This window comes from Cuculus canorus, chromosome 3, assembly GCF_017976375.1.
Source record: "Cuculus canorus isolate bCucCan1 chromosome 3, bCucCan1.pri, whole genome shotgun sequence".
NCBI classification, from domain to species: domain Eukaryota; kingdom Metazoa; phylum Chordata; class Aves; order Cuculiformes; family Cuculidae; genus Cuculus; species Cuculus canorus.
Genome location: NC_071403.1, coordinates 9,572,815 through 9,600,026, shown reverse-complemented (window position 1 = coordinate 9,600,026; position 27,212 = coordinate 9,572,815). Strand labels below are relative to the sequence as shown.

The 27,212-nt window shown below is 37.2% G+C and overlaps 1 long non-coding RNA gene across 1 annotated transcript; it reads left to right on the top strand.

Annotated features, from left to right (window-relative positions):
* Positions 1 to 631: 631 nt before the first annotated feature.
* On the top strand, positions 632 to 25,826 carry LOC128851771 (uncharacterized). Its single transcript, XR_008449209.1, has 3 exons — positions 632 to 879; positions 23,164 to 23,255; positions 25,563 to 25,826. It is a non-coding gene; the product is annotated as an uncharacterized LOC128851771 (long non-coding RNA).
* Positions 25,827 to 27,212: the final 1,386 nt, after the last annotated feature.

Sequence of the window (27,212 nt, the reverse complement as noted above, 5' to 3'; positions counted from 1 at the left end):
AACCAAATACTATTTAACTGCTTAAAAAAAAAAAATCTTCATCCAAATGTAAACTCAAAAAAAAATGTTAACTTAGGCATCACTGAATCTTCAGGTTGCCAAAAGTCTAATTTCTTCTGGTGAAGTTTCCTAAGAGTGCTTAAATGCTTCCTCTTGAGAGCTCTAAGACTGGTTATACTTGCTTAGTAGCTAGATGCCTTACACTTAGAGCAAAACCCAGGCAATTCCTACCTGTTTCCTTGGCTCGTTCAACAGGATGGTGTGCAAGCATAACCTAACCTAACTATTGGGTGCCAAGGCCCCACCCTTTGCCAGAGTCCTGACCTCTCCCTTTCAGAATTTGCTTAGCCCTCTTTGAGCTAAGTATTCAAATCCAACAGAAAATGGACGTGCAAAAAGGCAGCTGTTTCCTCAGCACAACGACTGGATTAATGCAATGCTAGTGGGAGCAAAGGACCATCACCTGGCTCAGACTGCTCTGCAAACCCAGCATCGGAACATGATGGATTGGGCTGCATGAAAAAACATACGAATTAAGATATTTTCTCCACCCCAGTGGTTGTGAAGGCTCAGTTTCCCATCACTTAAACTATGGAAGATTAGCATATTTATTTTCTGATCTGTCCCTTTTTCGCCACGTGCAGTTTAAATTGGGCTCTCATTTGGAGGCCAAATCACCTGACCATACCACATGAGCTACTGCACATCCAGAATTGTCTCTGTAGTAGCAGATGACTCAAGAACTGAAGAGGACACTACCAGACCTTCCGAGGACCTAGCCGAGCGTCCAGCCCAGCCTACTCCTATTGGAGTCTGGGCAGCCACTGTCATCTTCCACCCATGGACTATTCCTGCAGCTCATCCTCTCTGCTTTCCCAGGTACACGGTAAATAACCTGTCATTCTCAGCCATAGGTACCCTAACAAGGTATTACAAGGTGCCTTTTTGTTCTGAAGGATATTCTGGGATAAAATGGTCTTAATATTTTCTGCTGGAATTGTTCTTTCAGTAGCATACTTAAATCTCTGTCTAGGATGGAAAATATGTTTATTATTATGAGGGTCATTATCTTAACAGCTGAAGAACTCAAGTGGGAGATGTGGGTTGTAATTTCCTCAAACTACTCTGAATCTAAGCTATGACATCATGGTCTCTAACAGTCAGCTTTTTAGGTAAAGGGGAACACTGACACAACTACCTTTTACCACCAATACCACATATCGTGCCTAAGACTGCAAAAATATTAGTTCACAAGGGAATTTGTGGCAAGAACTCCAGCTACGTGAAGCCTTCTTCTCTGGTAAATCTTCCAAAACTGCTTTAGCAGTATCTGCTCGTTAGATTAGTCAGTTCCCCATTCAGCTTCTGGACCCCAGAGACCAGTAACTTCACTTTTGTCGAGCACTGTTGGAGATGTTGAGTCACATTAGGGTCTTGATGCTCACCTTTTTGAAGACTGTGCCCTATATAAACCAGGGTTCCGGCCAGTAACCCTTCTAAGCCCCTTAAAATTTTTTTAATGTATTATTGCTTGCAGTATTGGCTGAAAAATGTTTTATACAGAATGTGATACTCCCCGATTTCTTTAGGACATATAATTTGGATTCTGAACCCTGTGGTCACTGTGTAGCCTCTTATTCACAGACATGTTAAAGAGAGGTAGACAAAGAACGCTTACTGCATTTCTCTGGTGAACATAATGTTAGATTCTCACATAGCAGCTGATATAATTTTCGTCAAATCCAGCTCACTATTTTGGAGGGAATCTCACTGCAGAAAAGAAAGGAATTGCTTACACAACTATATTTCAGCAAATAGCTTAAAAATACTGTTGTTTTTACTCCTGGTCTTGCATTGCAAGCTTTACTTCTGTTCTATGATTACCAGTTAAAATTGTGTTTTTCATGTGACTGAAGGAATTCTTTTTGTGATTACAGTCACAAAATTGCCTGTAACTAAAAAACAGCAAGACAAGGCACAACAGATATACAAATCCTCACAAAAGCTTTGGCCCTTTGCTTCATCTATACACTTGAAATATATCTTATGAAGCAGGATGGTAATTTCAGTTACTCTGACTCAAACAAGGATAGCATTCATCTTGTTCATCAGATTCGTCTTGCTTCTGTGTCCATCCTGTTGTCCATCTCCAAATGGCTAGTTAATAATTGCTAATATTCTCTCTGGGCACAGTCTTGGCTCATGGCAGTTAGCACTTTGTCATATCTACGCTCAGTCCAGGGGTGGTGTGGGCTGTCACCAACAGGCAGTATGGGTGAGGCCATCCTGCACAGGGGGACTGGAGTGGACTTAGCTCTATAGACACATAAAATACCAAACCATTTGTCCTATTAACTACAGAGTTAGCCCTGGGTAATTTTATTCATCAGTATGTGCGTAGTTTCTACTCACAGAAGGATATAGACCCACTTTCAGGATGGAGAAGAGCCTGATCTAGTGGGCTGTCTCTGGCCATGACAGGGGGGTTGGAACTGGATGATCTTTGAGGTCCCTTCCAACCCTAACTATTCTATGAGTCTATGACTCTGTGATTCTATGATTCAGCAAGTCTGAGACCTTTGGAAGACGAGTCCGCCCAGACTTGTCAAACAGAAGTATGGAAAGAGTACTCAAGTGAACATGGCTATTTGACAATAACCAACTTCATTTTTTAACCCTCCAGACTGTTTTCCCACTTAATTTATTCTGATGCTTTAAATCCAGAGAGCTGGAAGAGCTGTTACTGTCAGGTAAAAAGGCTTGTGGTGTTGAATGAAGGAATAATGACCCAGGACTCTCTATGCTTCTTGCAGAGACCCGGGAAGACTGAAGACAAAGTAAATACTTGTAAATGAGAGGGAAAAATAAAATCAAATTAGAGAATGCTTCCCTCATTTAGAGATGATTGACACTTTCTGATTGAATTCTACTGATTTCTGAATTAAAAGAAAAAATATATTCAAAAGATTAATTATTCAAACTGCTTAACATGGTCTCCCTTTTTCATATTGAGTTACACATGTCATATTAGACCTAATGCATATGACATTTGATCTCAGAGGTTTTTTTAACATTTTCTTTAACATGACTTGACTCGTTATACTGGCTTTAAAGGTTTCTATATTGTTTCTAGGATATACAACTTTGTTTATTAAGCTTAACTCGAATACATTCTCTATCAGTAGCCATATAATTGATTGTGATAAGCTTACAACACGGAATTTCACAAGTTAATGTTAATAATACTTCTTTATTCTATCTTTTCTGGTGGTATTCATCTTTAAAACTTTTCTCTTTATTGTATCATTAAAAAAAAGATTTGAAATACATAATTTCCCTTAATAATTTTGCTAATACTCTTTTTTCAAACGTAGCAGGAAAGATAAAATCTTTCATATGATTAAGGAACAAAACAAAACCAAGTTGTAAAAGAGACATGAAAGTAACATTAAGGGAAAAGCAAGATTAAAAACTGAGACATATGGTTGACAGAAAAATCTTCTTTAACTCAAAAAAAAAAGAAAGCTGTTAGAAGTCCTTTGTGTTCCACAACATAGTGAGAAAACATTTGGGTTCTGAATAAAAAAACCATAAAATTGCATGATTCCTCTGAACACAATACCATAGTCTGGATATCTTTGTACACATTAAAGGAAGATTTTAAATATTTTTTCAGTAGCCTGCCACTGGATTTTAAAATTGACAATGCATTCCTTGAATCAACTTTTGCTGAAGATGGCAATAACGTAACTTTTGGAGTGCATTTTCTGCTAATACAGCTACTTAAGTTTGCACAGCTGGGAGACTTCTATTTTTTCCTGCAGCCTTTTCTCCCCCCTCCCTCCTTCTGATTTGTTATTGTTTGAAATTCTGAGAATGTTTTACACACATTTCCAGTGTACAACATTTGGACACTGATAAACGAATGACAAGTATGATATAAAGCTTTGTGGAAGACCCTGTAGGGTCTACTCAGGGAGAAAATCACATCTGTCTCCAGCTGTGCAGCTATTTAGGAGTGAAATGTCTTGTCCTGGGTTGGGCAGAGCTGGTAATTATTTTTGTTGTTGATGTGAAGATCAAAGGTTATTCTCAGGAAGTAAGGACAAGGACTGTGGTATTTAGCAGGAAAGATTTATACAGGACATAATTTAGTACATGGTTTGCACATTAACCTGGTGCTAATGCATGTAGATGACAGAGAAAATGTAAACAGTCCTGATGTAAGATAAATTGTAATTGGTGAAAAGCAAATTAATCTACTGGTCATGAATCTCCCATAAGTTAGCAGAATCTTGAGCAGCTGCTACATTCCACAATCACACTTTGAAAAGAAGATGCCTGATCTGAGAATTTCTTGCTATTGTGAAAATAACTTGCTCCTCCCATACCAATATGGCATTTTACCCCTTTTTTCTCTTGTTCTCTTTTTTTTTTTTTCTCTTTTAAATAATGAAACCCCTTCTTTTAGCAACAGTGTCCAGTCCTACACTAACATAACTCACAGACTTCTTCCCTTAAGAGTGAATCCTTTGGATTCATGATTTTCAAGGTGCAAACTAAGAATAATCCCCTCAAAACCACAGAGATGATAGTCTATAAATGACTTTTCATAACTGAGTGTACCATGACCTCATGGTCAGTAGATGAGATGTAATGTTTGCATCCCTACAGTTTCCCAATACTAGTCCAGAAATCCATGAAATAGCTTTCTCATGTTTCTTGTTCCTAAATTTGACTTATATAGGCAAGTACATTTTTCTCTAAGTTATTCACTAGCAAATACAAATATATAAATTGTGTGAGCATAGAGAAATAAAGATGAAGAAGTGATGTGAATAAATACATTTGGATCCCCTAGAGAAAACCAACATTTAACTAAGATTTACGTACTAAGTATTGTGCCTTGAAACATCTTTCAATAATATTGACATGTGCATAGAAGATTTTTCTGTTCAAAAATTTCACTCTCTATAGTATCTTAGTTCCCTTTACTAAGTGAGATTCTGCTCAGATTCATATTGTTTCAAATAAGGAAAAATGCCATGAGCTAAAATGAGCTATAATGATGTGAAACCAAAATAAATGAGCTTTGAATAAGCATAAAATGCTCATCGCAGACTCCTGTGAAAACAATAGTCTGTCTAGAAGAGGTTTGGCCAAAAAAAGAAGAGGCCACAAAACTACTTCGTAACTGTAACTCATTCACAAATATTTATGGAAACATAGTTTGCCATATATATTAAAATTCAGGCATTTATTTCTTGAATAATTGCTAGGTTATCAAGAAGCAATGAAGACAATTAAATTCTAGTCTTTTCCCCTTCTTTGTCTGTCTTTGTTTCCATTTTCATATGTGCAAGAAAACACATCCAAGGGATCAAAATATATGTGCTTCTCAGGTGGCTTTGCTACTATCCAGACATCTGATGTCTGGGGAAAGGAGGTAGTAGTGATCACACAGAGAATTCCTAAGCAGACTTTGACATGGTGGAGAACTTTTTACCATAAGCAGATTTGGTTTTCTAATTTTGTGCAAGCCCTAGTAAATCTCTCTGCATTTACTAATCTGCTGTTATAGCAAGTGCAGCCAAAACCCAGAAATTCTCTAGCTAATTCCGGCTGCAAGCCAAGCCTCACTGTGCTGCCCTCCCATAGAACAAAATCTTCGTGGATTCCCTTAAAATAGTAAATGAACTTTGAATTCATTGAGGGAAAATCAGCCCCAACTAATGAAAGTCAGACTACTAAGTCTTCCTATGTGCTACTCTTAGTTTAACACATAAAGCCATTGTATGACAAATTTTAGCATCTTTCAAGAATGTAGATAAAAGCAGCATTTCTGTGTAGTTAAACCATTGGGATAGTGTGGATCAATGGGCCTACGATGTAAAGCAAGCAGCAGTGTGGCTTGGAAGAGAAGACTTCACCACTGCTGTTTGTTCAGGTAGACTAAGCAGAGATAAGCATAATAATAATAATTAGAAGCTGACCTGCCAGGAGCTTCAGCTACTGAAACTATAGCTTCCTTACTTACCTCAATGGTAAAGACTTTGCATGGCGAAAGATGTGGGTGCCAGGTGTCCTTAGTGTCAAATTGCTAAGAAAAAGGGAAATCAATAGCAGCTGTTTGTAGGCACGCAGAGATCATTTCTATCAAGAAAAGCAAGGTTGTATCAGTTAGAGTAACTGCTGTACTGCCACCAAAAGAGAAATAACTTTCTGGTTTCACTGACAGCGGGTGTGACTGCATATTAAACCTGCTGTAGAGGTAACAAAGAATGGGAAAGGGTTATCTGTACTCCCACTGATTAGTAGATATAGACAAATATTTTTCTCCATAACTATCAAAGATTCATTTAAAAAAAAAAAAACTTTAATATATCTTGTGTTGCCTGTAACAATCCTGTGTAGAAAGACTAAAAGGAAGCTCAGATGTTTCCTGTTCTTTTTTTATGCCTTTTTTTTTCATTTTCAGAATATTCAGAATGTATTCTTTAATGTATTTGTTCCATTTTACACTTATTCCTCAATTAACAAGATGTTTAAAATTTCCCTTGAATAAGACTGCAAAAAAAAAATTGTTTTGTGTCAATGTCTGATCCACAAAAAAATATTTCTAGGGTTAAAAAAAGAAACTCCACACTTCCCTCCTTCAAATGTTCCATAGTGATAACAGGACAAAGCCTTCACAGAGTAGTTTGGAACAAAAATATCTAATTTTTAGCTTTTGAAAGATCAGAGATTGGACATTTCATATACAAAAGCATGTTGAATAAATGTATGAACAGTTAACCACTCAAGCACAAGATGGACATTTCCCAGGTATGTCATGTTTTCCAGGATGAATATGTTCCTTGTGATTTTACCTGCGTTACATATCCTGTGGCAGAAGCTCGTAGAAGTCCATAACATTGTTAGTCATTTAAGAAAAATTAATAACATTCGTTGGCCAGAGATGGGGAAAGCAACTGAAATGATCCGTGCTAGTGACTACGCCAGATTCCACAATAACTTTCAACAAATCTGTCGAATGTGAATAAACTCCTTAGAGGACAACGTAATCAGGGGAAGGGGAAGGAGAAGGAGAAGGGGAAGGGGAAGGAGAAGGGGAAGGGGAAGGGGAAGGGGAAGGGGAAGGGAAAAGACAGTGGCAATAGAAGCATCTAACAAATTTTGAAAAACTCTATTTTCCTATTTTATTCTTGTAAACCTACTAACTTCCTTGTGTCCGAGAAAAGCAATTGTTTCATAATGTCACTGGGGAGAGCATATTAAGTACATAGGGTCATTAAACAGAAAAATTTAGCAGCTGCTGCATCATCCCATTCAGTTCACTCACCAAAAAAAAAAAAAAAGGGAGAAAAAAAAGGAGAAAAGAGAAAAGCCAGTGTTTTCTCCAAGCCATGCAGCTCTCATACATGTTTTTACTTTGTAAAGACAGTCGCTGAGGATCTGTTAATGAAGACTCCTGTGATGTAGGAATGTTTACAGTCATTAGCCTTCAGGCGAAGTTCATCAAAGGAATACAGACAATTACTCTAGAAATACCCGTGGCACTTAAAAAATACCTCAATGACAAGTCATCCACTTTCAAACTGTCAACTAGTTCTACAGGTTGCTGCAGAATATGACTGTAAAGAAAGTCATCATGTGTGCTGTAGATCAGACCTCGAAACCCACGGGTCTGCTGCTGCTGCGGTACAAAATTCCATGTAACACCACATTCCTCACCGTGTGAATCACAGCAAGTCACAGCTGTTGGATTTGGGTGGATCACCTTGTTCAGGAGAAAGATCAACTGGCTGAAAGAAAGGAGGAAAAACAGACTGATTTCCTGGCAGCAGATGTCAAAGTGACGTATGGAAATGTTTCTTCATACCAGTCACGGTTAGCTGGTGGAACTCATTGCTGCATTTTCTCATTGAGAGTGGATCTGAGGGAGGTTGGACATCTACCAGTGTATTTCTAGCCCCCAAGAATTAGACAAGTAAAGCCTCAGTACACAGATGAGAATGCTAGGTGACATAAAACATCGTATATTTCAGGAAATAAACCAGCTTATTATTCTAATATATGGCTTGCAGGAGAATCTTCTATGACTACGGATTTTTCACCTGTATTTGTAATTGGCTGGGAAACAGTGATTGGACCAAACATGTTAGACAGCTGACAGTGTGACAACCTGACTTACAACCTGGGGTATTTTTGGACCTTTCCAAAAACTTCTGCAGTTCTGAAAGTGAGCTGGTGTTTCTATGTATATATCCCATAATTTTTGAGTCCTAAAATTCATTTTAATTATATGGTGTTTAGCTAGCAGTTCTTCATAGCTTCTAGCTTCTGCAAATAGTGTTTTATTCCTTATTGTTACAAAAACTTTGTTCATGATGACAAACTGATTTTGTCTGTTTTGCATTTCTGGAAGACGACCACTGAATATAAGTTGGAATTCATTTGGTGAACATACATCCTATGTCACATTGCATTAATTGAATCCAGGAAAGGTAAAGGGATAAATGCAATATACTGAGAATAATTCATACAGAGATATTGATCTTTGTGAGAGCAGAATGTGTAAAGAGGAATCTTTATAGTCCAAGTGCACTATTGATGCTACCTTATGAAATCTATAGTTCCTTATAATGTTATTAGTTTATTACATCCATAGGTTTTTGGTGCTAAAAGTAGATTAAGCAAATTTCTACTGCATTTAGCCTGTAACTATTTGTCTTGCATTACTGAACTATTACAACAAAGCAACAATTCAGTCATTAGTAGAAGTGAAATTTGAAATCTGTAGAAAGCTTAAGATTTATCTTCTAGATAGCATTTAGTCTTTGTGGCTTTAACTGTTCACTGCACTAAAATATAACATTAAAGTCTACTGTCCTGTATTCATGGCCTTGTCATTGGGAACTCTTCATAAAAAGAAAAGGCAAAGGAAGCAAGCTCTGCTCCAGAGCAGAACCCTGCTTACCTGCAGAACACGACTTATATAGAAGCACTGAATTTCTGTGTTTCAATTTTTATTCCTTTCTCCTCACATCAAAAGGCCCTTTAATTCCTCATTTTTGAAAGGTTTCTGTCTCCAAATGATAAGCCTGGTTCACGGAGGTTTTGTTAGTTTTCCAAATTTCAGAAAATTAAAAGCATTTTTAGCCCACCTTATCAGTTAGGTCTTTCTTTCAATACTTGAGCACATGGTAGGAAACATATATAATCGAAAACACAAAATCTAGCACTAGCAAGTTTTTTAGTCAGCCTCGTAGAAGTAAGCCTCTGCACAAGTTTATTGGCTTCAATGCCACTGCAGAGGATTGCCTTGTGGTGCAGCTTTCCCCATCACACAAATGTGATACCAGCAGGGATTTGCACGGTCTCCTTTTCCGCTGCAGTGCATCTACCCCGGCTCCCAGTCTCTGGCTGTAAAACCCTCACCTGTGCTAACAGATCACAGAATCATGGAATCATAGAATCACTAGGTTGGAAAAAACCTCTAGGATCATCAGGTCCGACCATTATCAACCACTAAACAATATCACCTTTGAGTAGATATCAACATTTCTTTTCAATCTTATAATTTATCTTTTATGCTGCTTTATTTTTGTACTTTCACTTGAGAAAAGAGAACACAAACAGTTGTTTTCACATCCTGTTTTTCATATTAACTCAGTGATGGCTTGGCAAATATTCCTTTGCAAGAAGGAGAGCAGGACAATAGTTAGACTGGATTTAGCACAAATGTTTAGGGAAACATTACAAAATTTGGGCATTTGGTCCAATCTTCAACTGGTTCTGCATTTCACCAGGGAAACCGATTGCTGTGTCCCAGGTTAAGAGCACATTACAAATAATACCACACAGTCTGAATTGGGCATCATAGTTTGGCTAAAACCATAGATGAAAAAACAAAAGAGAGACTGGTGCTAAATAGACAGAAAGGGAAATTAGGTGTAAATAATCTTTTGGAAATATTCCAAGAATAAAAGAAACACTATAAAGACTCTCAACTGTATCTATTCTGTAGCTAAGTCATTACTTCATCTGATTTGTATTGCATTTTGTGACTCTTGCATTGCAACAAATGCTAGTAGATAATGTTAAAAAAAAATTACTGTAGACTTAATGTATACTGTAAGAAAAGGTTGGTTTCGAGGATAAGAGTTAAATATGTGTATGATTCAGAGGGCAAATATACATTCAATTTGATGTAGCAGAAGAAATTGAACTTTTCAAAACTAAAATACAATTCCTCAAGCTGCAATTTTAGAATGATTTTCCATCTATTATATGGATTCAGATTAAACTTTATTTTAAATTGGTTAGAGAGCCCTTCAGTATTAATCAACAGATTTTTCCAAGTAATACATATTTTTTCTACCTCTCTTTCTTCGAGGCCTTGAATTTAATAATTTTGGGATTTCCTCCTACACAGATGGATCTGCTAAATAAATTTGAATGAACTCAAACATCTAAAAAAAGAATGAAACCTGTGAAAAACATAGTAGGATAAGATCAGGAGTCTGAATCTATAATCCCCAAAACATGAGAATTTGAAACTAAATCTGATTGACGTGTTCGTCAATGTTATTCAGAAACATTTTCTTCAAAAAATGTTTCCCCAAGGCCATAACGTGAACATGAAGTTCATATAGGAAAATACTCTAGAATAAAGCTATTATTATACAAGACCCATAACTCCTACAGAATTTCCCTTACAGAAAGGAACTCCAGACTGGCCAGTTGGCTTTCTTGTCATCTTTGCTGGTAGAGACATTCAATGAGGTTATTATTGTGGGTAATGCCCCATATGCTTCCTGCATTAAGAAGGTGAGGGGAGATGAACACCTGCCATGACGTAACTCATAATGAAATTCACTTTGTAAGGTAGAAAAGCCAAAAAAATAAGTGGAAAATCTGTATTTCTGAATTTGAGAAAGGAGCTGGAGAAAGAGAAAAGGAAAGAGAAACAGAAAGAAATAGAGAGAAAGAGGGAGAGGAAGAGAAAGAGAAAGAGAAAGGAAGAGAAAGAGAGAAAGAAAAAGAGAGAGAGAAAGAGAAAGAGAGAAAGAGAAAGAGAAAGAGAAAGAGAAAGAGAAAGAGAAAGAGAAAGAGAAAGAGAAAGAAAGAGAAAGAGAAAGAGAAAGAGAAAGAGAAAGAGAAAGAGAAAGAGAAAGAGAAAGAGAAAGAGAAAGAGAAAGAGAAAGAGAAAGAGAAAGAGAAAGAGAAAGAAAGAGAAAGAGAAAGAGAAAGAAAGGTAAAGAGAAAGAGAAAGAGAGAAAGAGAAAGGAGAAAAGGCAGAGGAAAAGGAAAAGGACTGTACTTAGAAGCAAGTCTCATGATGCCAAGTACAGCATACATGGTATAAAATACCACAGTAAAAAAAAGATGCACCAATTAGAGTTCTCAGCTCATTGCTATGACAAATGTGAGACAATCCTATGGCAGCAGCTGAGGAGGTATGGCAGGAGAGGGCAGGGGTACCACATCACCCTGAACATCTGCAAGGAGGTGTTGAGGTGGGCAGACCTCTGGTCCAACCCACCTATAGCTTTTCATCTTTTCATAAACAAGCAAACAGGACATGTCACTTGATTGCTCCATTGTTTTAATTCTAGTTGGTTTGTACAGTATTTCAAGCAGAGCTACATGAATGATTATTTTTTTCAGAAAAATCAAACTATACTGGTACCCCTAAGCCTTTTCCAGGTTTGATCAGGTGCATTTCACAGGGTGATATTAAGCCAGCGTGAAGGTGCCCTAAGTGTGCAGAATGAAAATGTTGGCAGGCTTTTAGCTATAGATATTCTAGCAACTCAACTCAAATGTATTGCCATTAATTAAGCAGATGAAACGGAAAACAGAGAGAAAAATTAGCTCAGGTTCAGTGGTTACTTGTTCCAAATTTGTCAATGGGCTCTCTACCATAGATATATGTAAAGTAATGCTCCTGTTAAAAGTTATGTGGAAAATAAAGGTTCTCAGCAAGCTAATTTTACTCTGTTAACAAAGCATGGTTTCAAGCTATTCTTGTTAACCATCCACCCACTTTCTTTTCCTTCACCACCTCAGATTTGCAGATAGGAGGTACAATTACAGTCCTTTGTTTCATCCTGAGATCTCTTTACAAAATAAAGTCTGCTTTTATCCTTTTGAAACCCATGTGCTTTCCTTCATTGTGTAAAGCTAAAGAAGCTGAGGTCTAACTTTAAACTAATCCTTTGTGTGGCTTCCCCCCACCTCCCTTTCCTCTTTGTTGTATGGATAGCCTAACTGTGTGCCTTCAATTGAACTTTTCCCCTGCAAAATCACACACTTAAAACAGGAAAAAAAGAGGCTGGAGTGAAATCCTGTCCCCACTACGCTCAAAGGAATTTTAACAGGTTTAGGTTTCCACTCTCGAGGCCACTGGTCTTTGGGTTGTTCCTTTTAGTCCTGTTGGAGATGTTTTACTCCTCCTGGGATGGAAATGCGTTTGGGCAAATTTCTGGTGTAGATAGTCTGCTGCTGCAGCAAACAGCGGAGCACGATTTTGTGCAATTTAACTGGATTTGACACTGGCACTTGACAGAGTTGGGGGGTCATGGTCTAAGAATTTAAGTACGCCACTCTTAACATACATGCAAGTCCTAGTATGCCTCCAAAAATTTGAAGTTAAAGAAATTATATATTTGCATTTGTATTTCTTCTTCTCTATTGGCTTTTTTTTCATCTGTCAGGGCATGCCAGGCAGACTGATTTTCCATTGTGCTTCATAGGGTGTTTGGGGCATTTGTAGCAGAAAAGAATGCTGCAAAAGATGAGAAAAGAGTGTAGATACATGGAAAGCCTGTTAAAAAAGAAACAAACTTTTTTTGTTGTTTTCAAAAGAAACAAAACAAACATAAAGACAAAAATCACACAGTTAAGGTTGACAACAGCGGTGGGGATTTTGGCCACTCAGATGGCGAGGGCAGAGAAAGGTGTCTGTCTGCAAGATCAACGTAGTGGAGTGACAGGAACAGAAAAGTTGAGATGTTAACATTGGAGTGTTAACATCTCAACTATAATAAATGGTTGGACTCGATGATCCAATAATAATGGTTGGACTCGATGATCCAATGGGTCCTTTCCAACCTTGTGATTCTGTGATTCTGTGATTCTGTGAGTGGTTCCTGTGGTAGACTCTGTTTTGCTTTCATGCCTGCGACACAGCTGTCCTGCGAAAGAGCCACAGGAGATGGGATTGATGATGGGCTTGTCAAAAGAGTGTGTGCCCGAGGATTAAACCCTCCCCCTTTCTCTGCCAGTAGCATCAGACTGTACTGATTTCCTGGCCATCTCCTTCATTTCCATTAAGTAATCCCACTGTGAGCCCTCAAGGCAGGCAGCACATGCTTTCTGTTGAATCAAATCCATGGGGATGTAGAGATTGCAGTAGATACGCTTGATCTAATAGAATGGGCAGCTTCCCATCTCTGTATCTCTCCCTCAGGAAGACCCAAGATGTGCACTGTCAAGATCCTGGGAGAAAATGCTTCTCCTTTACTCAGTGTAACCTCCTTTCTGCAATGGAGGGACCACCTTTCTGAAATCACTGGTGTAAACACAGCTAAATTCTATAAGCCTTTGTGCTTCTTCCAATGAGATGTGCAGGGCACTCTGAATTTGTTCACAGAAAAGCTATTTCATTGTCCATAGGCATAGCTATAGTCTTCTTACCAACCACACTCATCTTTAGCTTAACGGGAAGAGTCAGTTCCTCTGTAATCATGTTATAGTTTCTCCCTCTGTATTCATCATCAAATATTTTTCTTATCCTATTTTCCTGACACACCAGGAAGCTGATTTTTTTTCTTCCAAATGCATCTATGAAATGGATGCTAAAAGACATAGTAAATATCTCTTCTATGTGCTTGCATTTTGCATGGGATGTTTAGAAACTGGAGAGGCTGCACCATGATTTGAGAGCTGGAAAAAACATCCACCCCCCTTCAATCTTCTTAGGTTATCGAAAAGAAGACAAAGTGGTGACTTGATTACTGTGTTTAAGTACATCTGGTGAAATGTTTTGACGTTGTAAACTCATCCATAACAGGAGTTTCATGAGGACTGAAAAAAATAGCAAAAGTCAATGAATTCAGAGCATAGTTTCAGCCAAAAGTGGAATTTTTTTTTTGTTTCAGCAATTTTAAAGTTGTTTATTCCTGCATTTGAAAATATTTTAATTTAAAAATCAAACTAAGTGAAAAGAGGCTATATAAGATGGCCTATCTCATCATTTTCCCACCCCTTTGGTTTGTTAAGTCAAACCCTGGGCTGACTCATTATGTTGATAACAACTGTTCTAGCAGTCCAGCTATCATTGTGTTAATTACTGTAGCCCTAAAGAGGCATCCCCTGCAGCGGGTTTTCTACTCTGAAGTTGATGTAATAAAAAAAGCAGCAAGATTCTGGAACCATCTGAGCATTCTTGGATATACAAAAAACCACAGCCTTCTACCAATGAGAAAGTTAAGAGAAAGGCCTGCTCATGTTTTAACCTGACAGTTTCTCTCACATATGCTGAGAAGGAGAGAGAAAAAATAATCAATTATTATTACCATCATTGTTTTTCAGTCTTAGTAATGATTTAAAGCTTACTTATCAGAACCTTCTGATATTAGCAGCAATCTTTGGATGGAGTATTTTCATGCCCTCTAATTTTTAGCTCTTTGATTTGAAGATGCTCAGCTTTATAAAACAATTTGCTAAAACTATTATTCTGAAGATCCCTGCAGAATAATAAAAATACTTTAGTTCATGAAACTCTCATTTACAAAGTTGTAGGAAATGCAAGAAAAACAGAAATTCAGGTAATTTTGTTCAGGCAGTCAGGAAAATGGACCCCTCAGGGAGACGACCTAAACTTTTTTTCTGAATGAGGAATCTCAAGCTCCAGGTCCAGGCGAGAGAAGGAAAAATAGTGAAATGCAACAACATATTTTCAAAATTCTTATAAAGCAAGTCACTTTGTGCTTATGCAGTTCTTGTACTCGCACTCAGCTTTTTGGAATAAGTGCTAGTATTTGTCTCTCACTCTAAAATTAAAAGACAATAAAGATTAACAATTGCCAGCAGCAATACTTACGTTTGCTCCATAGGCCAGCCAGCAGCTCTGGACTCCTCCAAGCTGTTCCGAAAAAGAAGCATTTGGTTAATTTGGAAAAGGTGCTTGGTGGAGCTCTCAAATAATCACTACCATCCCTCATTTATCCCAGTCCTAAATATACATTTCACATCTATCTTTTATTCCTGTTTTTTGGCAGAACATCTTCAATCTCCTGCCCTCAACACAAAAAAAATTCATCTGCGTGTGAGTTTAAGTAAAAGTTACTATTTATAGTAGTTTAAAGTGGTTTATATTGTCTACATTTTTATTATACTGTCATGATAAATTTACAGGCTTTATTCCAGTGTTTTGCTTTGAGCAGAGACTCAGATGTGTTCTCTGCTTATATTGTCTAACTACTGAAGTTAGGTGATTTTTCTTTTTTCTTCCAGTAACAAGTATGTTTACCCCTTCCTATTCTGTCCTAAAATACAGTTTGAGGTTGTTCAGAAATAGTTGCAAATTTTACTTGACTTTTCTTTAAATGTTCCTACTAAGTGAAAAATAAAGACAAATTTTGGAAATAAGAAATTTCCAAATGCTTTAAATCATAGGATCATAGAACGGTTTGGGTTAGAAGGGACCTTAAAGGGTATCTGACTCCAAATGTCCTGCCATGGGCAGGGACACCTCCCACCACACCAGGCTGCTCAAACCCCATCCAACCTGGCCTTGAACACCTCCAAGGAGGAGGCATCCAAGGGTCTGATTCACAGCAAGTCTAAGGTTCCCTTCATAACCCTGTTTTGCCACTGTCGATGCACCCATAGTTGGGATTTAACATGGTAGTTGGGATATTTGCTTAAAAGATGCCCTCCCCAGGCTCCCTACCTGCTTCTTTTTTTTGCAGTGTTTTCAGCCTTTTCCTCTAGAATACAGTGTGATGATTCTCTCTGCCACTCTGTGAATTCCTGGTTAAAGTCTTAAAATACCTAAGAAATAAATAATTAATGTTGCTTTGATTAGTGAGAGAGGAAATAAGAATTTTATTGTATATCCTGGTTCTGTGGTCATATAGAAAAAACAATTATTTTTACAGCCCGCTACCCACACGCTAAATTTTTGGGCGATGATTTCCTGGATGTATTACGTTGAGTTAGTAAAGAAATTTGATGCAGTGTTTTAGGTAGGGGGAGGTCTAAAAAAACTGTCTGGGTTAGGCACTGACCTAAGGACTGCTTACTTCTTAGTGGCCGTTCCATAGGATAGCACGTTTTCTTCATGAGTGTTTTAATTCCATAGTTGTTGTGACAGAATGAATTATCAGATGTAAGAAACAGCCAAAGCATCTGGCTTTGATTAATCATTAATCCCCTCATGGCTTGCAGGGAGCTGTGGCAGGAGTGAGGAGAAGGCTCTAAGGCTTCTATAAGCTGGACTCAATCCACAGGAGACCAGAAGTTTTCAGGAGCTTCTGAAGTATCAAGAAAGGACTTTTCTAATGCAAGACTGACAGATTGCAGGGAACATGAAACAATCCCTCCGTTTTGATTAAGCTTTGCTGTGCCCAGTTTTGGGCCTTACACTTCAGGCAAAAAAAAAGTGCAGTTCAAATAAAAAAGAATGGCACAGGGAGTAATCTGAGATCTTGAAGACATGGTTTATCCAGAATTGTGTTGGGCTGAAAGGAGTGTACCTGGTGGGAGGATTTGTAATAAACAAAGAGGAAGGAAAAGATCTGATTTCTTGGCCTGTGAAGGACTGGTGAAGAAGTAATAGGCTGAAACCGTGGTATGGATGGTAGAAGTTATCAACAGGAAAACTTTGCAGTGATAAGCAACGAAGAACAAGTTCCTGTACTCCTATCAATGACAGGAGAGACATAGCTCAAAACAAGCTAGGGTTGACCCTCCAACAATATTGTCTATTTCATTGTATGTGCTTTGAATCAGGGAAATTTCAGTTTTGGTCATCATTTTCCAGATGAATACTTTAAACCTTAGACCAGTAATCTCCAAATTGGAAGGTAAGGTGTGAGCACAATGAGAATGAGCTGCCAAACCCAAGCAAATAAGGTCTTGTTCTGCAGAGCAATATAAATACTTGTCTTAGGAGTAGTCTGGGGAAGGAGGCGAACAAGCTAGACCCAGTAATATATGGAACAGGGCTGATTTGTGTTTCTGATGCTCAGTAATAGAAATAGTGGGTCTAGTTAAGTTACTCACCCAATGTAGATGTTTGTGCTTTGGTCCCTGAGCTAATGGGAATGGTGTTTACATAAGACATTATAGCTTCAACAGAAGAGGCTGAGTTTGCCCACTTGCTCCCAGAATTCTTTCTGACTTTCAAGGCCTTCTTAAAAGATAAGGGTTAAAATCCTTTAACCCAGAGAATTCATTAGCTACTGACTTAGTACTTTAACTCCCAAGTTACTGGATAAATAGAGCAGAGGAAGCACCTTCACACCAGATTTTTTGTGAAAAATATAGTGTGAAGAAAACCAAATGAAACTATTGTATGAATTCAGCAGAATTTATGTATAGTTTCAGGGTGACTGAAACTGAACAGTTTGGAGGAGAAAAGACTTCCTTACCGCTGTAAACTGTTGCTAAGCTGATCTTCTAGTACTTTTGATTACATTATAGTGTTACTATATTTAGGCACAAGAGGTTGAATTTAGTGTTTGGATATTACCTCCATGAATTTAATGTCTTCGTTCTTTTCTGGAAAGATATGACCTGACAACAGCTGCTAACCTTATGAGAACAATGTCCTAAGTATTGTTTAGAAGTCTGCTGCTGTTTTAAATGGTTTCAAGAGACCACTGGACAATGCTCCTCTGGAGTTTCTTTTACTAAGGAACCAAAAATTTAACTGTATCTCCATCCTGGAAGATAAAGAATAAAATAAGAAAAAACCCATCCTGTTTTATAATTATTATACGTGCAAATAGCCTTCTTCAACTCTGCCCACTGATGTCAAAATGCAGCACCAATTGCAACAGACTGAATTATTTATAACATGACAAACATTCCTTTTTTTAACCCATTTATCAAAGTGTCAGAGTATTAGAACAGTCTTCCACACTATTTGTGAATTAAAAGTTCAAAATAATATGTACACCCTACTTATTGCTTAGCTATTTGGAGAGCAGCTGTAGTCTAGTCAAACGTCAAATGTTAAGTACTAGTAAATAGATTATAGATTCCAGCTTACAGAATCTACACATGCCTCAGATAGCCTAAACAAGTATTTATCCACTCCTTAACTCCCTTCTACCCAAAGCAGAAAGCGATTGTTTTCTGAGCCATGGAGCTCACTATTGTCCAAAGATTTTTTTTTCCTCATAGTAGACATCGACCACATGTCTATCAGTGGTGGTACTGAAAACCAGCATGATAAGGAAGGTGAGCCCACCACCGTAACAAGAGAAACTCGATAAGCAATATAAATAGAAGCTGGGGGTAAAAGTCTGCAAAATAGAAATAGAAGAATATTTTTGGTATTTTGTTTTTCAACATTAGCATCTGTTGCTGTCACTCCTCATTTCAAGAAAGAAGTTTGCCCAATTTAACTTACTTTTTTATATTAAAAGAAAACAAAACTGGCACTAGTAAAGAGCTCCATGTGTAGTTTTTAATGGGGGAAAAATGTTGTAAGATCCTCAAGAGCTGATGAAGGGCTGTTGAAGCCTATAGCTGTGACAATGCTTGTGGGAAGTCTGGAACAGCAGGGAGGAAAGTGTCAGCCAAGAAACCTGAAAAATAGTCCAAACACTATCATAAAGTACTTCTTTTAATAATATGTTTTTAGTTTTAATAATATATTACTATTTGGTTTGTTTCTTAGGGACCTGTGTTTATTAGAAAGCATTCCTTGAAGCTGTCAGTCTACAGGAGCTCCCCTAAACTCCCCCAATATGTAGCTTTAGTGGTTTTCCGCTGTTTTGAGAGAGTACATTAATAACCATATACTACTACAGGCATTAAATAGGCCACCCACCCTCCAAGAAGTACAGTCCGCATTTCTATCCACTCTTTATGGCAGCTAGCACAACGGAAACGATGTCAAGGGGTGCACAGAAATACTCTATATGTCTCCGGACTTCCATCTTAGGCAGGATTGTTTTGTGTTTGACAGTTATTCATCAGTCAAGGAATACTACAGCACAGATGATTTAGTGCTGATGAGAAAGGAAGGTGCAACCCACTATATCATCTTCAGCAGAAGTGGCGTCCAGCCTGTGCTGTTGCCCTTTGGTCACGTCTCCATATGTATGACCTGTATGCTGCTCTAATTACTCATAGCTCTCAAGTTTATCATTCACACATGCTGTACGAGCTATGAGCAATGTCAGCAGTGGTGGGAGCCCCATTTTCTGGCTGGCTCCAAAGAGTTCATGCTTGCTCTTATAACTCTCCATTCTTCCCATGTGCATCTGGCCAGCTCTGCAGGGTCTGTCCAGGAGCAGACACATGGACGCAAATTAGGTTTTGGAGGAAGTGTATGTGTATGCATATGTGTATGTGCAATTTTTTTATTACAGGCAGGTCTGGCAGCTCTGTTTATTTAAAGTTGCCTGTTATTTTCCACTATAAAATCTTATTTCCAGTTGCCAAAATTCAACTATTTGATCTGAAAAGTCTCAAGCCAACAGCCTACCTCAGATTCAAAAGACTGTAAGGGGCATGTGCTTATTTATTTGAAGTTATCAGGCAAGAACCTTCAGTGGTTTCCTGAAACTTAAGGGCACCATTATATTGCTTTACAAGCAGTATATTTCTTTTCTCACATTAAAAAGCACAGTTCTCTGGTGAGAACTCATGCCATCACGGTAGCAGGCAAGACTGCCATCTCAGCATATATATTTGTGGCTGTTAGTCTAGAGAAATACTCTTTCAGTGATAATGTGTCCAAATTTGGCTGTGATTTAAGCCAGCGAATCAGAAATTGTAGTTTGCCCTGTAACCTCAACTTCAGTTGTTCCTGCAGCGGCATGAAAGAACATGAACTGGTTGTAGGCTGCTCTCTAGTGTCTCTTGATTGACAGGGCTACAGATTGTATTGCTATCAAAATTCATGTGTCCAACAGCCATCCTACAAGTCCTTAGGACATGTCTTACAAGGCATCATGCATGCACCAAATATAGCCATTAACTGCTTATTGTGCTGGTGGCCACCTTTCAATAGTCTAAAAGAGCTGAGGGCCATCCTCCAGCTCTCAGACTTGGTGACTTGGCTGCATCCATACTACATAACACTTGGCTTTGGTTCCCAAAATATGTGCAGTATATATGCATGCATGTAATGTAAAAGGTTTTGCTTGTGATATACCAAAATTACTGTACTGAGCTGGCTCTCTCTGTTGTATTGAATTCACTGCACTTCCTGACATGCGTTGTAGCCATTTCTTTGATATTTCTGAGTGTTCAATAGCCCAATCAGAGCTACACGCCTGAACGGAACAACCGACAGATGGAGTGTGCAGATTCCCCCAAGATTCTGTGTAGCACAAAGAAATAAGGGTATTATAGTGAAAATTCAGTAACTTCAGTTAGTTTAGTGAAGAGGCCAAATCGAGGCACTCTGAAAGGACCAGAAGAGGTCCATCATGACAAGCAGAAAAGTCCTTACCTACCAAAGGCTACTCTTCTTCAGTAAGAACTCAACACTCCTTCCTGCTATCACGTTGCTATCAGCAAATGCCAACAACATGACCCAACCTTTCTAGTGACAATCAACAAAGAAGAGAACCACTCTAAGTGTGTTAACAAGCTACTTCATTTGTTCAAGTAGAAGATTTTTTATCTGGTGATCAAAAGAGCACTTACATAAGTTTTTTGTTCTCTTTTATATTTTTTTTTTAATTTTCATTAAAAGACAAACCCTAGATCTCCTTCACACATAAAAGAATTGTAATCTAGTAGCATATGCAGATATTAAGAATTCAGGAAATTCCAGAATAAAATGTATTCCCATCCTATTAGTGTTTTATTAAAAATGTGATTTTATAAAACATAAATATCGAAAATACTATACAGTTTACATTTACATTTACAGTTTACAAATCAGATTTTTTTTCACAAAATCTTTATCACAATGTGCATTATTTTTTGTTTCCTGATATGTAAATTTTTATTAGTGTCAACTTTACAAAATTACCTTCAATGAGATTTTTAAAAATTTGTTCTCTATTATTTGCCTAATATTATTTTCCAATTAACCACTAAAGAAAATTCTCAGTTTAATTCCTTGTTTCTAGAATTGCCATTCTGAAACAATGAACCTAACCAATTAGGTGCTTACCTGCTTTATTTGGCATTTTCTTTATGTAAGTATCTTGAATTTTAATCCAACAAATTAAGAACTCCTTCAATCCTACAAGAAGAAAATTTCATAATACAAAGCAATACCAGACTGAAAAGCCACTTGTTTCTAATAATTTTTATTATTGTGAAATGAAACCATAAAAGAAACTAAAAACCCAGCCCATGATGTTTTCAAGTAGAGTGGCTTTTAGAGAGCTTTTATGACAGCAGCTGTCACAGATGTGTTACGCTAGTTAAGAAGATTCCAAACCAGGAGAAAAAACTCCACCACCTATGCTTATATAAATGAGAAGAATATCGGCTTCATTATAACACTCTTTCCGTAACAGAATATATAATGCTGGCCTCTTATGTATTTGCTTAGATACAAGTAAGGAAGCATAGATCAAACTACTATATTTCTGAGCACCTTTTCCCATCTAAAGAGTTGCATCTATTCACACGCTCAATGATTAAGTAGAATACAATGTATCATTCTGCATATTCTGAGGACTTAGTATGAGCCTGGATAAGAGAAGTGCTAAGATCTTGAAGCCAAACACTGAATTCTTTAGTCAAAGGATAACGTTTTATTACCAGATTAACTTCTGAACACTGTAGATTTTTTTATCTTAATGTGTTACAAACTGATAGTCACTCATTTTTATTCAAATCTTTACAGAATTTTAATTAAACAATACAATTCTTCATGGAATTACTATAGACAGTAGCAAACCTAAAGTATTAATAATCTAAAAATGAGCAGAACTTTGTCTGGCATGATCTCACATATTCTGGTTTTAGTCACGTTAATAGAACTAACTAGAGGGTACTCAGTGATTCCTGCAATCTATGCTATAATGTAGCTCTTCATCAAGTGAAAATGATGATGGTTTTATTTGTCAAGTTCAGTGCATAGTCACACAGAGGAACTAACTAGCATCCAAACAGTAAATTAAGAAATCTTTCTCTAGCCAAATCCATCAGCATAATCTAATAACAAATATACATTTCAGTCTTTGCTATCAAGATGATGTTCTTTATTCTGTCTATGTAGTGTAAACCAGATAGATGGAAAACCACAAGCATGTTCTTGTTTTTATGTACAGAGTGCTCTCACAATCACAGAATGGTTTGGTTTGGAAGGGATCTTTGAAGATCATCTCATCCAACCCCACTGCCACAGACAGGGACATTTTCACTATATCACTGGCACCTGCAAGTCACATGTAGCTAATCCACATCAACATGCTCTTCTCAGAATGTTCCCAAGCAATGGAACATCACTTACACCAAGTAAACATTATGATATACTGGAGTGTGAACTGCACAACTTGCTTAATTTTTTTCCTTATACATGATCTTTTGGTATCCTGAATGCATTAGAAATGTACGACCTGCCTGTCGTAACTATTTGTTTGCTTTGGGTAAGAAGGTGTTGGAGGAATATTAGGAGAACAGTTGTTGACTGTAATATGCAGAATAGAATCTTTAAACGCAAGGGATCCCAGTTTTGATAGTTACCTTGTAAGCTGATGTTTCCAGTTTAACCATGAGAACGGAAAATCTGAAAAAAAATGAGTAGGTTTAGATACATCTCTGAACTACAATACTTTGGAGAACAAGCTTCCTGAAAATGTGTCTTTTGGCTCTTTAAGGACTAAGAACTTTATCAGTTTTCCTGCTGCTGACATCCTCCTTTATTCAAATGATCTAAGCAATATAATTAATTAAGAAAAGTTACAGTCTGCACTTAGCTGACATTTGCTGCCTGCATTTCAGATCACTCAAGTCCCCATAAAATTCTTGCCCTGTGTTATTGAAAACCACAGCCTAAAGGAATCTGTTGGAGATCTATTCTTCTAAGCATGTTTGTAAGTTCTTTTTTGATATCTGGCAACTACAGAGAGTTTTCCAAACTCCATTTAAGATAAGACACGGGCAATTCTATGTGGGAACTGTCATATAACACATTGTAAAACTTTTTAAAGTTTAAAATGTTTCACTCTATCAAAAGGTCAGGAAGATAGGAGATTTGGGGAAAGGAATGTGTGAGTTTGCTTTTAATAAAGACAAAATGAAGAGTCAGTAAGTAATGCATAATAAAGCTAGGAAAGGATTAAAAGGTGCAAAAAATGATAAATAAACTGGCAATAATGTTTGACAGTAATTATATCCTCAGTCCTAATGGCATTGTATATTTTATATTCTTTATGTGGAGAACAGCAACATATTTAATATTAAAAGTAATGTTATTTTGATAAAAAAATTTGCAAATTATAGTTTAAGAATCATTCAACATTTAGAGATAATAGAAAAGATTAGTAGCACTATCATCTGTCCTAAATAGGTCATAAAACCAACACCTAAACAAAATACCAAACTCCAGTTCAAACTGATGGTAACAATTAATTTGTTTGAATGTGAGGTTTTCAAGTAGCCTGATGACCCATTAAAGCTGAAACCACCTACTGAGCGCACATCAAGACATCATCAAAAGAACTCACTAAAACTGAAAATGGAAGAGGCTATCAATGAATTCTGCTAGGAGTGAATGATGTAAACAACAAGAAATCCAAACAGAAATATTATTTATTTTTCTTAATCAGTGTCAATCAAACACAGAGTAAGAATTTAAGATTGCTATTTCTCAAAATATATTCAGAACGGAATATTAAGGCAACGCATCTTTTGCCTAACAGGTTTTTCTGTTTTTTTCTTTCTTGTTTGTAGTGCAGGAAGATCTTAGCCCAGCTGTTACTAAGTACTAGCCCAGATCACTATGCTCTTTTCTCTTTTTTTCTTAAGCTGCAATTTAAAAAGATCTAACAGATATGTTTCCAACCATGTAGTTGTAGTGGAAAAGCTAAGACAAGCACATGTGAGAGGGAGCAAAGACAGCAGCCCTCTTGTTCTCACTTCCGTTAAGTAAAAGCCATTGTTTGGTAGACCAGAAGAGGAGATTCAGACTGTATGTAACATTCTCACCCAATCTCCTCTTCAAAAACCTTAGCTTAGTTAGTAGAGCTGAAGTCATTCTGCCAAAACATTGTGTATCTTTGGCATTCCCAGATAATCAGACACAGAATATATTCCTATAGGTATAATTGAATTCTGAAATAAGTACTTACTGTAGTATAAAATACACTTGGGCAGCATTTTCATTACAGCACTTAATCCAGCCGAAATCTGCATGAGTGCCTCAGAATTCCCCCAAAGAGTATCATGTTTGCAAAAATAGATTTGACAGATGTACAATAGGTCACGAAGTATTTAACAGAGATAACACCTCCAAAACATAATTACTTCCACAATGAAATGAATAAAAGAAAGGTGTAGAGGCTTCAATAAAATAAGCCTGAAATGCTACAGATTTATTGACGTACCTAAGAGAGACGGATCTTTCCAAGAAATGAGCTGAACCTTATTACAAAGCAGACATGGAATAATTGTACTCAGGACATGGCTTCCAAAATACTAGTTATTTTAATGTGACTGTAGGATTTTTAAGACATAGATTGGTAGGAGAGGTATTTCAGTTGGGTTTTAAAATGAATTTCTACATTTCCCATTCCATGGGAATGAATCTAACGATTTGTTTTCAAAAACACTGCATGTCATTGCAAGACATAAAAGAAAAATTCTGAATAGGTTTTTAATTGCCAAATTGGTTTAAGAACTAAGATAAATCTGGAACTTTTGGTACTTCCACTGTCTTTCCGAGATTCAAAAATTTTGGAAAGCCATACTTACAGAAACACTTATTTCCATTCTGTCACTTCAGATGGTGTTTCTCTCTTCTTTGCTGAAGAAACTGTAAACTATGGAAAGCATATTCAGGTACAAAAAATGTGCTAAAAAGGCGCTTGATGAGATATCCTATTACACATATATATGAATTCCCGTATGTCCAAAATGAAACATTAAATGATACATGAAACAAATGTTTTTGGTATGGAAAACTGTATTTTATACAGTGACCAAAATTAAATCACATAGCGTCCTTTTTCTGTTTACACAATATCAAAATGCTTCAGTGCTTGGTTTCTGATCTGCATTACCACTTAAAATGTTTCTTAATTATGCAGTTTGTAAATCTGTTGGCTCTTATTGTCTAATAACAGCTGCCAGGTGATAAGAATAGATTAATTTGGATTATTTTTTTATTTCTCTTTCAACAGCCATTAGCTGAACAGGCGGATATCTACGCAATATGATGTCTTCTGTCCAGAATCTTTTCAGAAACATCAAGACCTGAGCAAGCAATAAAGCTGTGTTTTAACTCCTTCTCACCTCTTTTCAACACAAGAAACCACACCCAACCAAACCCGTGGTAGAATTTACTTAAAGGGGGGAAAAAAAATCTCATTTCCCCCCAAACACAGTTCTGTGGCAAGTTTTGCCAATGACCTCAGTAGGTGCAACACCCCCTAAACATCCTTTGTTCTAGCAGGCCAATAAACTTCCTATTCGCACAAACACTGCCACGTATTCGTACCACATATTTTTGCCTGTAGTTGGGCTAATGTAATACTGAGAAAAGTTACATAGTCATAAATTTTGAAAACATTTAATAGGCGTTTTAGGCATATAACCCCCTGCAGATCAGCTGAAGTTATGCAGCTGAAATCTGACATTCACTCTGGAAGCACTATTGAGGTACTTTCTTGTACATAGTATGACTGTTAGGAGACATTGTTTTTAATATCAGAATAACAAATGAAAACTAGACATTGTTTCTTTGTAATATATACTATGGAGCAAATGAATCAATGAAACAGAATTTGTGAATAGATGGCATGTTCAGGAAAGTAGAAAAACATTACTGTTTATAATTCAACTTTTGGAATTTATATTTAGGAGCGGCTAAGGCAGAGGTTTGTCACATTGCTTCTTTTGTTCTCTTACAAGTTTCAGTAATAACTTCAATTTTGGAGGGGGGATAGCAAATATCTATGTAATATATAATTACAATGTAGACAAATGTACAGAATCACAGAATCGTTTAGGTTGGAAAAGACCTTTAAGGTCATCAAGTCCAACTGTAGACCCAACAATGCCAAGTTCACCACTAAATCAGTTTAGGCAAAGCTGCCTTCCAAACATTGGCCAACCTCAGTGAGGATGGGAAAGGGCTTCGTGGATTGAGATTCCAGTTGAATGCAGTCTTTTCCAACTGGAGGAAGAAAAAAAAGCAAATTTGATGGAGTTCTGGGATGATCACATCTGCCCATTAGTGGCCGGACATCAATCTCTCTTTACACAGAGCTACTGAGCAGCCATCATTTACAGTAAAACTCTCAGTCCATTACCAACAGTTGACCTTGAGACCTTAGTTTAAATGCTTCACATCCCATTACTTTCCTCCCTAGTCATCTACTTTCCTAATATTTTACAATAATTCACTTCAGTGTTGTCACACGTTTCTGGCTCGAGTTCTGGAAAATGTTTCCATTCAAGAGAACGCACGCTCCACTGTGTACTTTTACTTATCTCCTGAAATTAAAATGAAGGATGCCATTACCGTTTGCTCTCCATAGAGATAGACTGAAAACACACTTGTGTGCTTCCCTGTCCTGGGCTCTGAATGATGGGAGTTATTTTTTCCAGTCCGTTTCAAACAGAAGAACTAATGTAATCATAAATGCACTGAAATTAAATCCTAATAAAGGGTCTTCAGAAGAATGCATATATTCATGTTCCCACTTAAAAAAAAAAAAAAGTTTATTATACTTGAAAAAGATATTTGAAGCATTCCAGCTTTCTAAAGCATTGCAGTATACTTTTGCAATAGCTTGTTACCCATTACTGAATAGATTTAATTATACTTT